Raw genomic sequence first — 14,605 nt, 5'->3', positions numbered from 1 at the left:
CACACACACACACACATTCTTTCCTTAATACAGTGTGCATTTCAAGTTATTAGTCAGCATCCAGGGGCCATGCCCTTTTTAGCTTAAAATAATACAATGGAGTAAGATGTTTACTTCATGTCACTAATGAGTTTTAATTTTTGTTTTAGACTTTTTCTGAAACCAAATTTAGAAACATAACATACTGAATAGTTGTATCTTTTTGTTAGCCAATTGTGAGTCGAGAATTTATACATTGATATTTTAGTATATTCGGAATAATTTTTGTATCTGGGATCGTGGGGATTAATCCCTGGCCTGAGGAGGCAACATGCTTCTTTCTGTTCTTGCTTGTTTTCAGAAGAATGCTTCATTGTAGTGAATACTCAGTAAATATTTGTTCAGTTGAACTCAATAAAATCAGCAAAACAGAGGGTTAACAATTGAAGAATAAATAAATTTAGACAGGAAGAGAGGAGCCACTTAGAGATGAGTTGCTCTACTTTTTGAAGAATTTATAAAGTAACAAAATATCAGAGATTGGTTTGCCTTATCCATACTTTTTATTTTATCCTTAGCTGATTTTTTTCACTTTGAAGAAGATATGTAACTCCCTGAAGAAGGATATTTTTATTTTTGAGTTCTTATGTATAGAAGTTCCTCAGGAATATTTACTATGTTTAGCATTTCAATTTTATAATATGACAAAAGTTTAATAAATATAAGATAGAAAGGGAAGCAGTGAGTTAAATATGGATCTAAACTTATAAATGGACATCCATCCCTACAGACTGATAGTCATCATTTATTTTGTATCCTATTTTTCTACCTTTTACTTTTCTGTATTTCCTTTGTTTGTTTGTTTATTTTATTTAATTAGGGAAAGCTTCAAACACACAGAAAATACAGGGTAATATAATGAACCCTCAAGTACTCACCAGGCTGCAATAATTATCAACTAATGGACAAGCCATATTATTTCATCTTCTTTCACCACCCTCTGCCCCTTTCTTGCCACAGCACATCTGGATTATTTTGAAGCAAATTGAGACATCGTATTATTTAATTGGTAAAACATCAATTATGTATCTCTAAAGAAAAGATCTTGGTTGTTCTTATTTCATTTCTTTATGGAGAGAGGGAGAGGGAGAAGTAGAGGGAGGGAGAGAAGAGAGGAGAGAGTAACCAATCCAATACCATTGTCACACCTGAAGTTAAATTAATGTATTTCCTTACTACGAACAAATACCCAGCCAGTCTCAAAACTTTCACAGTTGAAGCTCTTGTTTATTCTCCCTCTCCCTCGCCTTTTCCCTCTCTTCCTATCTTCACCATCTTTATAATTGGGTCTTTTGAATCAGGACCCAAAGGAGATCCACACATTGCTTTTGGTTGATGTCAAAACGAGTCACAGCACTGGTTATGTGTCCATGTTGCCTATCAGACTCCCAAGACTCAAGTGACTTTAATACCTCTTTTATTTTGATTCATAGAAGGAAACAGATCCAAGAGATAGCAGGCACAGCATCTTTCTCTCATCAGGAGACCTAGCCTACCTACCCTAATATACAGCTTCTTTTAGCCCTCCCTTGCATTGAACATTTCAACTGCCATGGTCAAGAGCCAAGGTGTGCGGTGGATGTCACCCTGATCCAGGGAAGACTCAGCCTTGAAGTTTTACTTTTTTTATACCATTCTGTTATGTAGGCCAAAGACCTTCATACCCTTTCACAATTTACTGAATTCACAGGCAGTTCTGACGTTTCCAAGGAAACAAGTGTGAGAAGAGGGGCACTGAGGTCATTCCCAGGGAAACCTGCATCAGCCCAGGCCAATGTTAACCCTTTAATGGTTTCTTATTTTTTCACCTGTTGTTTGGTTTTTCTCTTTCTTTTTTTTTGCAGTTTATTTTAGGAAACCATTGTATTTGTCCTGAAGTTTCTAACATTCTGGATTTTGCTTATTGTTTCTTGATGGTATTATTTAATATGTTCCTTTATCCCCAGTTTCTGTTCTAATCTGGGAATTAGATCTAGAGACTTGATCAGAGTTCAGAATTTTTTCAAGAATACTTCATAGCAGCTGGCATGTACTATTTATTGCTTCATTTCAGGAGGCTCATGTTTAGTTATTTTACTTTTGTTAACCTGAGCTGTCTTAGTCTGCTTGGGCTGCTAGAACAAAATACCACAATCTAAATAATTTATGAACAACAGAAATGTATTCCTCACAGCTCATGAGGTTGGGAAGTCCCAGATGGCGGCACCAGCATGGTCACCATGGTCAGCATGGCAAGGGCCTTCCTCCTGGTTTGTAGCCATCACCTTCTCGCTGTGTCATCGCAGGGTGGAAGGGCCAAGGGATCTTTCTGGAGCCTCAAAATTAGAAGAGCACGAATCCCATTCACGAGAGCTCCGCCCTCATGATCTATTCACCTCCCGAAGTTCCCACCTACTTATACCATCACTTTTGGGTGTTAGGATTTCAACATAGGACTTTCGGCAGAACACAGACTTTTAGACCATAGCATGTGGATTATGTGTTGTTGACTTGATCCAACTTTTATAAAGTTTTATCAGCATTTTATTTAATGGTTAAAAAAAAAAGGCTGGACAGTTGGCTACATCAAGGGTATGCAAACATATTCTGCAATGGATCAGATAAATATCTCTATCAGATCTCAATTAATAATTTTCTTTGCCTTTACATCCCTTTACAACATAGCTCCCAGGTCATATATAAACAGCATGGGCCAGGTTTGACCAGCTAGCTGTAGTTTGCTGACTTCTGGCCTACATACATTATTTTATTAAGCATTGCAAAATGGCTAGATTTTTAGTCTCCTAATATTGCTTCTTCATCTTTTAGTTTGTAATTCCTCAGAAAATATTTTCCCCCAATTATTTGGTTACCATGTTGTACAGTTTTTATATTAAAGGCAAGATAAATCCCTGATTCTTTCCCTTTTAGTTATTGTTATTGAAAAAAATGAGTTGGGAGACAACCAAGATGGCGCAGTAGGTAAACGCTGTGCTTACCTTCTCTCACAACCACATCAAAATTACAGCTAATCTACAAAACAGCCATTATTGAGAATCACCTAAAATCAAGCTGAACTGAAGCCCTTCAACTAAGGATGTGCAGAAGAAGCCACCTCGAGACTGGTAGGAAGGGCAGAGGTGTGGAACAGGCTAGTTCCACACACGTGTGTGTGGCCGTTAAAGATCGGCAGAGCTGTTTCGACTGTGAGGATCACCGCCCCCCCCCCCCCAATCCCCCAGAGGAGTGAGATATCCAAGCCCCACTCCAGCCCATGGTTCCAGTGCCGGGGAGAGAAGTCCTCATTTCTGGTTGTGAAAACCAGTGGAGATTGTGACAGAAAGACTGAGGGCGGCTGCACTCCCAGGCGCTCCTCTTAAAGGGACTGCATGCCGACTTAACCACTAATGGAGACACTTGCTCTGAGCTCCAGAACTGGGGCAGCAGCTGGAAAGGCATCAGGGACAGATAGTGGGGAATTGAGTTGCCTCGCTTGGGATGGGTGCTGGAAAGGTGGCTTTCTTGTGGGGAAACGGGTGGAAGCCATTGTTTCTTTCCTGAGCCCACCTCCTTCCTGGTATGTGGACACAGGCTGCCACCATATCTGAGTGTCCACTGTTTGTTCACCCCACCCTGGTGATTGGAGGCCCAGTCCCGCCCCACCCAACTTTTGGGCACACCCAGTCCACTTCCAGTGGCTTTTTTGTGCAGACCTCCTGCCTTGGCTCAAGGTGCAGACTTTCCTAGGGTCTCTCAAAATTTGTAGAACCCAGACAAGCAATATCTGACTTGAGCGTGTCCTGTACCTCTGGCTGAGGAGCCCTAAGCACGGCACTAGCGGCAGCCAGCATTGGATCTCAGCTTGGCCACTCAAGGTGCTTCTAAGCACAGCATGGGGTGGCAGCCATCTGTAGATTTTTTTGTGGCGCCTGCTGGGTGGCTCCAGTGGGGCACAGGCTGTGGCTGAACTTGACCTACAGCGGATCCCCTCCAAGGTGGTCCTGTGGCTGGCGCTCCCAGTGGCCAACTTCAAAATGAGCTGGAGCATTACCCAGCTGCCTCCAAGTAGGACACACCCAAGGGGTGGATTGGGCGGGCACCAGAGTCCAAAGTCCTGCTGAAGCAGATCATGCTCCGTAGGGTCAGCCCCTGCACCACAACTGCTCCACGGTAGTCATGGCCAGTCCTCAAAATCAGTAAGCCCAAGGGTCAGTCCTTCCCATTGATGTGTAGTTATCCACCAAAGCTCAACTACAAGAGGAGGGCACAACCCACACAAGGGACACACCTGGAGCACGTAGCTCAGGGGACCATAAAGACTGTGCCACTGAACCCCACAGCACACCTATTACATAAGGCCGCTCTACTAAGACCAGAAGACATAGCAGCCTTACCTAATACATAGAAACAAACACAGGGAGACAGTCAAAATAGGGAGACAAAGAAACATGTTCCAAATAGAAGAACAGAACAAAGCTCCAGAAAAAGAACTAAGTTAAAGGGAGATAAGTAATCTCTGAGATACTGAGTTCCAAACATTGATTATAAAAATGCTTAGGAATCTCAGGGAGAACTTCAACAGAGAGATAGGAAGCATAAAAATGGAAATGAAAACCATGAAAAAGAACCAGTCAGAAATAAATAATACAATAATGGAAATGAAGTATATATTACAGGGAATCAATAGTAGATTAGATGAAGCAGAGGATCCAACCAGTGATGTAGAAGATAAAGGAGCAGAAAACATCCAACCAGAATAGCAAAAAGAAAAAAGAGTCCATAAAATTGAGGAGAGTTTATGGGGCCTCCAAGACAATATCAAGTATACCAACATTCGCATTATAGGAGTACCAGAAGAAGAAGAAAGAGAGCAAGGAATTGAAAACTTATTTGAAGACATAATGAAAGAAAACTTCCCTAACTGGTGAAGGAAATAGACATACAAGCCCAGGAAGCACAGAGAGTCCCAAACAAGATAAACTCAAAGAGACCCACACCAAGACACATCATAATTAAAATGCCAAAGTTTAAAGACAAAGAGAGAATCTTAAAAGAGCAAGAGAAAAGCAGTTAGTTACCTACAAGGGAGCTCCCATTAAGACTTGACACCTGATTTCTCAGCAGAAACATTGCAGGCAAGAAGGGAGTGGCAGGAAATAATCCAAGTGATGAAAAGCAATGACATACAACCAAGATTACTCTACCCAGAAAGTCTGTCATTTAGAAGTGATGGACAGATAAGGAGCTTCCCAGACAAGAAAAAGCTGAAGGGGCTCATCACCACCAAACCAGTATTAGAAGGAAGCTATGAGGGACTCCTTTAAGATGGGAGAGGGGTAAAGGATGGGTGAAAGGGGAAGGGATTAAGAGGTACCAGTTGGTTGTTATGCAGTAGTTTTAGGGATGTAGGGTATAGCATAAGGAATATAGTCAATAATATTGTAATAACTAGGTATGGTGCCAGATAGGTACTAGATCTATCAACGTGATAGATAGGAATGGGGTTGGGCGCAGGTGAAAAAGGTGAAGGTATTCAGATATATAAATTGGTAGTTCATGCAGCATAGGGAATATAATCAACAGTGTTGTAAAGATCATGTAAGGTGTCAGATGGGCACCGGACTTATCAGGGGGATCGCTTCATAGACTGTGTAAATGCCTGACGAATGTGCTATATACCTGTAGAGTTTTATATGAATAAAATCTTATAGTATGTTCCCCTTTTTTTCTAGCTTCTTTAACATAGCTGAGATTGTTACATTCATTTATATTGTTGTATATATGATAATTCATTTCTTTTTATTACTGAGTGGTATCCCACGGTAGTGATAGACCAACATTTGTTCACCTATTTGTCTTTTGTGATTTCACGTAAAACTGCTTTGACCATTATTGTAGGAGTCTTTTCGTAGACAGCTGCTATCATTTAGTCTTGGGTAAATATTGGGTTGTCAGAAAAGTCATGACGTTATTTTTTCTGTTTTTCATTGCAGAAATGCGTCATGACTTTTCTGATGACCCAATATCTAGGCATGGAATGGGCTGAACTGATTGTTCCATTTTATATTTTCACTAGCAATTCTTGTCAAGTCTAGTTGTTCTGCCTTGTCTCCAACACTAGATAACAGTCAGCCAGTGTTAGCCATATTCATGGGTATGTAATTATATCTCAGTGTGGTTTTAATTTGCATTTTTCTAATGACTAATGGTGTTGAATATGCATATGTCTTTTTAGGTTTAGTGCCTGCTCAAATATTTTGTCCTTTTTTATTGGCTTGTTTAGCTTATTATTTAGTTCTGAGATTTATATATATATTTTATCAGATATATATTTTTGCCAGATTTTTCTCCCATCATATGATTTGTCTTTTGGTTTCCTTGATATTGTTTTTTGAAAAGCAACAGTTTTACATTTTGATGAAATCTAGTTTATAATATTTTGAAATATACTTTGTACTTTTTTGTGATCTGGTTAAGAAATCTTTGTCCAATCCGAGGTCATTAACATTTTCTCTTTTTTTCCCCTAGGAATTCTATATATTTATCTCTTACATTTAGGTCTGTTACGTATTTTAGGTAATTTTTTACATGTTGTATGAGGTAAGGGTCAAGGTTCATTCTTTTGCCTATGGCTATACAATTGTCTCAGCACGTTTGGTGAAAAGATAATCCTTTCCCCATCTTGGAACCTTTGTCAGTAGTCAGTTGACATATATGTGTACATCTATTTCTGGACTATTCTCCACTGATCTATATGTGTTTCTTTGTACCATTTCCACACTGAGTTCATTAGTGTTGCTTGAAATCACATTAAGTCTTCTAACTTTATTCTTCTTTTGAAAAATCAGTTATGCTATTATAGATCTTTTGCATATCTATAAATTTCAGAATCACCTTTTCAGTTTTTAACAAAAAAAAAGCCTCTTTTATAATAAGTTTTCAATCAAATTGTATTGAGTTTATAGATCATTTTGGGGAGAATCAACAACTTTACAATATGGAGTTTTCTAATCCACGAGCATGGTTTATTTCTCCATTTAATTATATTTTTTAACATGTCAATGGTGTTTTGGTTGTTTTTATTAACATGTCTGGCAAATCTTTTGTTAAACTTGCCCTTAAGTATTTTGGAGGATGTTATTATCAAAAGTATTTGAAAAATTTCAATTTCCAAATGTTCATTACTATTGTATACACATATAATTGATTTTTGTAGGTATCATATCACCTTGTTAAACTTATTACGTTTAATAGTTTTTTTGTAGATTTCTTAGAATTTCTTAAATAGATAATTATGTTGTCTGCAAATAAAGAGTTTTACTTCATTGTTTGAGATCTGTATGCCTTTAGATTCCAACTTAGAGTGGAATAGAAGGATAAGAATGCTAGCTAGCATTCTTCCTCAAATCAGGTAGAAAGTATTGGTCTTTCAACCTTGAGAATAATGTTAATTGTGCGTTTTATGTGGTTGAGGAAGTTTGCTTCTCTTCCTAATTTGCTAAGAATTTTAATCACAAATGAATGTTTAGTTTTGTCAAATGCTTTTTCTTTCTTTATTGTGATGATCATATACTATTTCTTCTTTTTTAGTCTGTTAGTATGGTGACTTACATTGATAAATTTTTTTTTTAATGTTAAACCAACTTTGATTTACTGGTATGAATCCCACTTAGTTTAGATGTATTATTATGTATTTTTGGCTTCAGTTTGCCAAAATTTTGCTAAGAATTTAAAAATCTATATTCATGAGAAATGTTGGTCTGTAGTTTTCTTGAAGTCTAGATTTTATATTAGGGAAATGATGACCTCATCTTTTTATTGGTGTGTTTAGACCATTTACACTTAATGTGGTTATTGGTGTGTTGGATTTAATTCTTCCATTTGCTATTTTCTATTCATCTCATGTGTTTTTGGTTTCCTTTTCCCTCTTTTGCCTTCTTTTGACTGAAGTGTGAATTTTTATTATTCTGTCTATTTTTGTTCCATTTCTTAGTAGTTGCTCTACAGTTTATAGTATTTATATTTAGGTTACTGCAGTTTACTTCCAAGTTGTATTATAACACTGTAAATATAGTTTAAGAAACGTACAACAGTATACCATTATATCCCCTTTTCCTTGTTGATTCAATTGTTGTTCACATTTTAGGTTTTTATATATTGCAAACCACATAATACATATGATTTTCTATCTACCTTGGCCAGAATTAAAAGTCTTTTTGCCAGTGTTTTATTTAGCATTTCTGCATCGGTGTTCTTGAGAATGATTGTAGTTTTCTTCTTTTGGATTTTTTATCAGATTTCAAACATAGTTATGTTTATTTAATAAGAAAGGTATTAGATAATTTCCTTGTTTTTCTGCTTTTAGGAATAGTTTATGTAGCGCTTGTATCATCTGATCTCTAAAGGTTTGGTAGAGGAGGGGGTGTTTTAGATTCCCTATTTCTGCTCTAGTAATTGATTTTTTTTTATTTGCTTTGTTTTCCTGTCTCTACTGGGATCAGTTTTGATAAATTGTGTTCTTCTAGGAAGTTATCTATTTGATCTAGATTTTCAAAATCATCTGTATACGTTTGTGTAAAGTAGTCTCTTTAAAATTTTTCTGTTTTGGTGGTATTTCGTCCCTGCCCTTTCTAATTTTGCATGGCTTTTCTTTATGCCTTGCTTCCTGATGAGTTTAAGTGCTTGTAACAACACTTTTTATAGAGTCATCTTTATTGGCTTTTTCTGGTTTTAAAAGCGAAGATGTTTATTGGAAAAGGGCTTAGAAAATTTGGAAGAAGCACAAATAATAGGATAAAAGACAGCTAATGTACCACCCAGAGATAGCTGTTGTTCACAGTTTGGTAACATTTCATAGGTTGGTATGCATATAATTGCATGTTAATTAACCACAGCTGAGTCAGTTTTCTGGGTCCATACTTGTATTAGTTTCCTAGGGATATCATAACAAAACACCACAAACTGGTGGCTTAAAATAACAGAAATATTTTCTCTCACAGTTCCAGAGGCCCAGAAATCTGAAATCAAGGTATAGGCAGGGCCATGCTCCCTCTGAACATAATTCTAATCCCTGCATTCATCTTCAGATGGCCTTCTTTCCTCTGTGGCTGTATTTCCCTATTCTTATAAGGACACTAGTCATTGGATTAGGGCCCATCCTAATCCAGTTTGACCTTATCTTAACTTGATTATATCTGTAAAGACCCTCTTTCCAAATAAGGTCATCTTCATAGGTTTCAGGTGGACATGAATTTTGGGGGTACACTATTCAATCCAGTACAGTATTCTATTGTTATTTTCTCTTATATTTATTTCAAGGCCTTCTTTGTACTTTTATTTCTATTACTGAATTTTATGGTTTGCTGCTGGGCAAAGTCTGTATTAGAGCATATCAGCATTGTAATGTGCTTAGCAGCCAGCTATACTTACATTTTACCCATAAATACAACTTTCCATCATTACCTAAGAGCATCATCATAGAAAAAAGAAGCAGAGCTCATTAAATATCCTTAAAGCATATATCCTAGTTAATTTTAGAAGATGAGAATTTTGTTTCTTACATGTTTTTGAAAATCATTTAATTGTATTATATATAAGTGAATAGAATGAAAGTGGTGTTTTTTCAAACCCAAGTTAAGAACCATGAAAAAAGCAAATAGAGTTAATCAAATTGTATCATCAGACAACTCAAAAATATATATTGGTGGCTTGAATGGTTTTTTTGTTGTTGTGGTCATTGGTTGGTTGTTTCGTTGGTTTGATTAACGAGATCTTCCAGGACCTTTTTCATGATATCTATCCTGGTCCGCACATGTCCTACAACATTCTCTAGTTGTCTTCCTTTTTTTTTAAAAGATTTTATTGGGGAATTGGGGGAGGGGAACAGACAAGTTGTTGTTCTTTTGTTCCTCAGTCTAGTTGTGGAGGACGTCGCTTCACTGGCCCATGTTGGTATTGTGATCATTGCACTCTTCCTGGCCGAGGCAGATAGGTCACCGGCCGTCCAATGGCCGCTTACACCAGCTGCCAGCCACTCAAGGTAGCTTCCAGCAGCCCACTGCAGCCTATGCCATTGCCGGCGACCCATAGCACCCCAGCTCTAGGTCGAGCCATTGCCCACCATCCCATCTGCAGAGGGCACAGTGTCACTGGCCCATGTGGGATCCGAACTGGTGGTCCTGCCGCTCAGAGCCCATGCTCCCTAGCCAACTCTCAACCAATGAGCCACTCGGCCGACCTGTCTTCCTCATTTTTTAAAGAAATCTACACTGCTGTTTTTGTATTTCAAATTCAATGGCTATTCCTTATTAATGATAAATTAGTAAATAAGTGCTGTTCAACACTCTGCATTTTAATTAGTGTAGATAGATGATTATGGAGGGCAGTATATGGGCAAGGACCCAACATTCTTTGAGGATATTTTGTGTAATACACTGTGTGACATTACTTACATTATTTTTCTTTAATCCCTAAAAGTTTCTGAAAGATAAGTATTACACCCAGTTTAAATATTAGAAAAATGAAAACAAAATCATATCACTGGTTATTGGTATAATTGAAACTAGAATTTAGGCCTTAATTTCCAAGATTTTGCTTATAGCACTAGTTCTTTTTATTGATATATATATACATGCAGACTTCACTGTGAGACAGAAGATAGGTATTAATATAAACACCCTCTATAAAGTTGTATAAGGCACCCCATTTTACAAAGTTGAAGTAGAATTTTTCTTACTACTTTTTTTTAAATTAATTAAATTATCAGTCATACATTATCTCTTCACAGTAATTATAGGTTTAAAAAACTGTTATTTGTCAGAAGGTCAGAGAAAGTAGTTGTCATGTTCATTCTTAAACTGCTTTTATTTTATGATTTGTTTTGTTACTGGATTAAATAATATGTGGACTTTTAGGTGTTTTAAAAACTTATCTAAAAAAAATTGACTCATTATTGTTCTTTGAAGGGTAATAGTGCCAGCAAGTTGCCCTCGTCTCCAGCAAGCAAACAAACATCATTTTTCTAACCAGCAAGCAAACACACACCATTTTTCTAATCAGAAAGCACAGATTTATAACTGTTACGGGTTTTCATAATTTATACCAAGAAGGAACCTTATAGGATTTTTGTGAAAAAATTGCTTGACCTTATAAAATGCTTTATGCAAATGAAGGCAGACTGGATGAACATGAGTATATATTGGGTCGCCGGGAAAGTCATGACGTGTTTTTCTATGTTTTTCAATGCAAAAATGCTTCATGACTTTCCAGATGACCCAATATAACCTGAAATGCCTGGCTCTAAAGAAGCTTCCTGTTCCTGCGAAAAGGTCATTTTACTCTCTTTTCCCAGCCCTGAACCCCTACCCCTCATTCCCATCAATCTAGTTTATCAAGTAGTCATTTATATTATGGCTTATGTCGTCCTGTCAGCTTTTCCCAAAGGTACTCTACTCACACTAGTGAGTCATTTCTGTGATGATGACTTATTTCAGACCTTTCACAATCACTTGTTTGGTTTTGTGGGACCCAATGTTACCCTGTCACGATCAAGGTTTAGATTATGGTCTCTGATAACGTGTCACAAACTGGAGTTTGCAATTTCTTCACCTGAGGAAATGTTTTTGGATTGAATCCTATAAACTTCTAGGATAGTAATGTCATGCGTCTCACATTTGTACCTCAGTCATTACTCACATACTATGGAGCAATAAACTCAAATTATTATACCATTATCAGATTGTCAGTATTATAAAAAGCAATCCAGTATCAACAGTTATCTTTTTTTTGTCTGAGTGTTGTGTCTTCAAGGTAAGTGATAAGGTTGTTCTTATTTAAACCAAGCTAATGTTACTTTTCTATCTTCTGTAATTGAAATCAGTTACCTTTAAACAATTGTAGATGTGTATTATGACCACTGAAAATAAAGAAGAGTGTTTATGTAATTGCCCATTCAGGGCATCAATTCTATAAGGCTTCATTCAAACTGAAAGAGTAGGCTTTGTGAGAACAGGTGCATTCAAGTTACGTAAACATTCTAGAATTCATAGTAAAATTCTTATAAATATGTTATGCTGTGCCAATATGGTGTATTTTTTTTAAAGTGCTGCTGTTGCTCTGAAGTCACAGTGAGATGATGTTGTACCCTAGGGATCAGAGAGAGGGGCTGTGTCCTTGCTCTCTCTCTCTCTCTCTCTCTCTCTCTCTCTCTCTCTCTCTCTCTTTTTTTAAAGACTTTATTGGAGAATTGGGGAAGGGGAACAGTGTTGCGGGGTTGGGGAAGGGGAACAGCCGAGTTGTTGTCCTTCAATCTTAGTTGTGGAGGGCGCAGCTAGCTCAGCTCCAAGTCCAGTCGCCATCTGGCTGGCAGTTCGTGGCTGCTCAGCTCAAGGTGCCTGCCATTCAGTCTTAGTTGCGGGTGGGCGTAGCCAGCAACCTTGTTGTTAGGAGCACGTGCTCTCACCAGCTGAGCCATCCTGCCACCTGTTGGCAACTCAGCCACAGCTCAGCTCAGGCACAGCTCACTGGCCTGTGTGGGAATCAAACTGGCGACCCTGTTGCTCAGAGCTTGCGCTCTTAACCAACTGAGCCACTTGGCCAGCCTTGTTCTCTCTCTTTTGATACATTTGATTATGGTGTATATTTAGAATTTATGTTTTATTGAATATTTAAAAAATCTCTTCATTCTCTGTATGTTATTAACTGATACAGCAGTATGTGTTTCTTTAGTTCATGGATGATGTACTTGCTTGGTAGATTTATTCTTTATATTAAAACAGTCATTTGGTTGAACTATAGTTATTCGTGTTTACAAGTTACTCACTTGATCTGGTTGTTTAGAACAATTTCTGATAGCACCATTTTGAAATGGTGTTTTTTTATTTAGCTCCTTCAGTTTAGCTAGCATACATTTGCAGAACTTTGATTTATATGTTTGTGTTTTATTTTCTCGTGTTCTGTATGCTTAAATGTTTGTATGCCTAAAGTAATTGACCGTCCGCTGGGCATATCCTAAAAAGTCTCAGGTGGGTTATAAGCAGACATCTCTTTTAATTTGATGGGTAAAGGAATTAGAATGTATATTTTGAGATTTTGATTGGTGTGCCTTGTAGGTTTTTTTCCGAGGACTCCAAAATTGATTTTCAGTTTTTTAAAGAAATGGCAGTATATTGTTGCCAAATGTGTGTTTGTTTTTATATGTTTAGGGCTCTGTGCCCTGTATTCCTGATGGTCATACCCTCAGTGACAGAAAATACCAACTAACTAGATAATATCCTAAGGTGACTAGGTATTCAGGCACGAAGTGATCTAAAAATCATGATGCACATTCATCTTACGCTATATTGAAAGCTTTGAGCTCTTTTGAACAAACAAAACTCTTTTCTGTACTTCAAAACAAATGCAAAGTGTGAAGATATTTTAAATGTATCTGATGAATATTTTTATTTATATTCTGCTTTAAAATGGATTTTTTTATTTTAGAAATAGAAAGAATAGTAAATACCATGTCAAAAAATTTTAGTTGTCATTTTTGTTCAATATTTAAGAAGATACCCTCGGGTACAGGCCTCACCTGACCCCATCCTGGGATGCCTCAGGCAGATACAGGGGCTGCTTAGTACCCCAGCTCCCCATCTAGGTGAGGCTTTCTCTGCCTGAGCAGCGCTGCTTCACAGGCCCTAAGGCTGGTGTGTCGCCTGCCATGGGGACCAGTGCATTCACTCCAAGAGTCTGTACAGGCTTCCCCTTGGTGCTCCCAGAATTCTCGATAGTTAGCAGAAGGTCATAGGTCTAAAACGTGTTGCCAACACTGTTACCTCTCACAGCCCTTCACAAGCAAGGATTGCAGTGGTGCTGGCAGAGAGGGTGTAGACTTCTGACTCCAATCACACCTCATTTTACTCCTTGTCCCTAGGCCAGTACATTCAATCTGGTTCGGGTCAAGTTTTCAGGCCTGGAAGCCATTCTGCTTGATGATGATAATGGAACTGCTGTGCATTGTTGGTGTGAATGTAAATTGATGCTATAGAAAACAGTATGGAGGTTCCTCAAAAAATAAAACATACAGCTACCATGTGATCCATCAATCCCACTTCTGGGTATTTATCTGAAGAACATGAAAACACTAACTTGAAAATGTATTTGCACCTCTGTGTTTATTGAAACATTATTCACAATAGCCAAGATATGGAAATAGCCTAAGTGTCCACAGATAGATGCATGGATAAAGAAGATGTGATACATATATCTGTAGAATGGAATATTATTCAGCCACAAAAGAGAATGAAACCTTGCCATTTGTGACAACATGGATAGACCTTGTGGCTATTATGTTAAATGAAATAAGTCAGAAAAAGACAAATACTGTATGATCTCTCTTATATATGGAATCTAAAACCAAACCAAACCAACCCACCATGCTCATAGATACAGAGAACAGATTGGTGGTTTTCAGAAGGGGGTGGGGGGTGGGAGAAATGGGTGAAGGGGGTATAAGTTTATTAAAAAGTTTATGTATGTGGGGCCGGCCGAGTGGCTCAGTTGGTTAAGAGCTCGCTCAAGAGTTTGAGCTCTGAGCAACAGCGGTTCG

The 14,605-nt window shown here is 37.8% G+C and overlaps 1 protein-coding gene across 7 annotated transcripts in view; it reads left to right on the top strand.

Annotated features, from left to right (window-relative positions):
* Positions 1-14,605, top strand: part of CDKAL1 (CDKAL1 threonylcarbamoyladenosine tRNA methylthiotransferase) — a 667,723-nt gene that overhangs the window by 272,555 nt on the left and 380,563 nt on the right. The window lies entirely within an intron of this gene.

Source organism: Hipposideros armiger, unplaced genomic scaffold (assembly GCF_001890085.2).
Source record: "Hipposideros armiger isolate ML-2016 unplaced genomic scaffold, ASM189008v1 scaffold_50, whole genome shotgun sequence".
In the NCBI taxonomy this organism is placed as follows: domain Eukaryota; kingdom Metazoa; phylum Chordata; class Mammalia; order Chiroptera; family Hipposideridae; genus Hipposideros; species Hipposideros armiger.
This window is presented reverse-complemented; position numbering and strand designations above follow the sequence as displayed.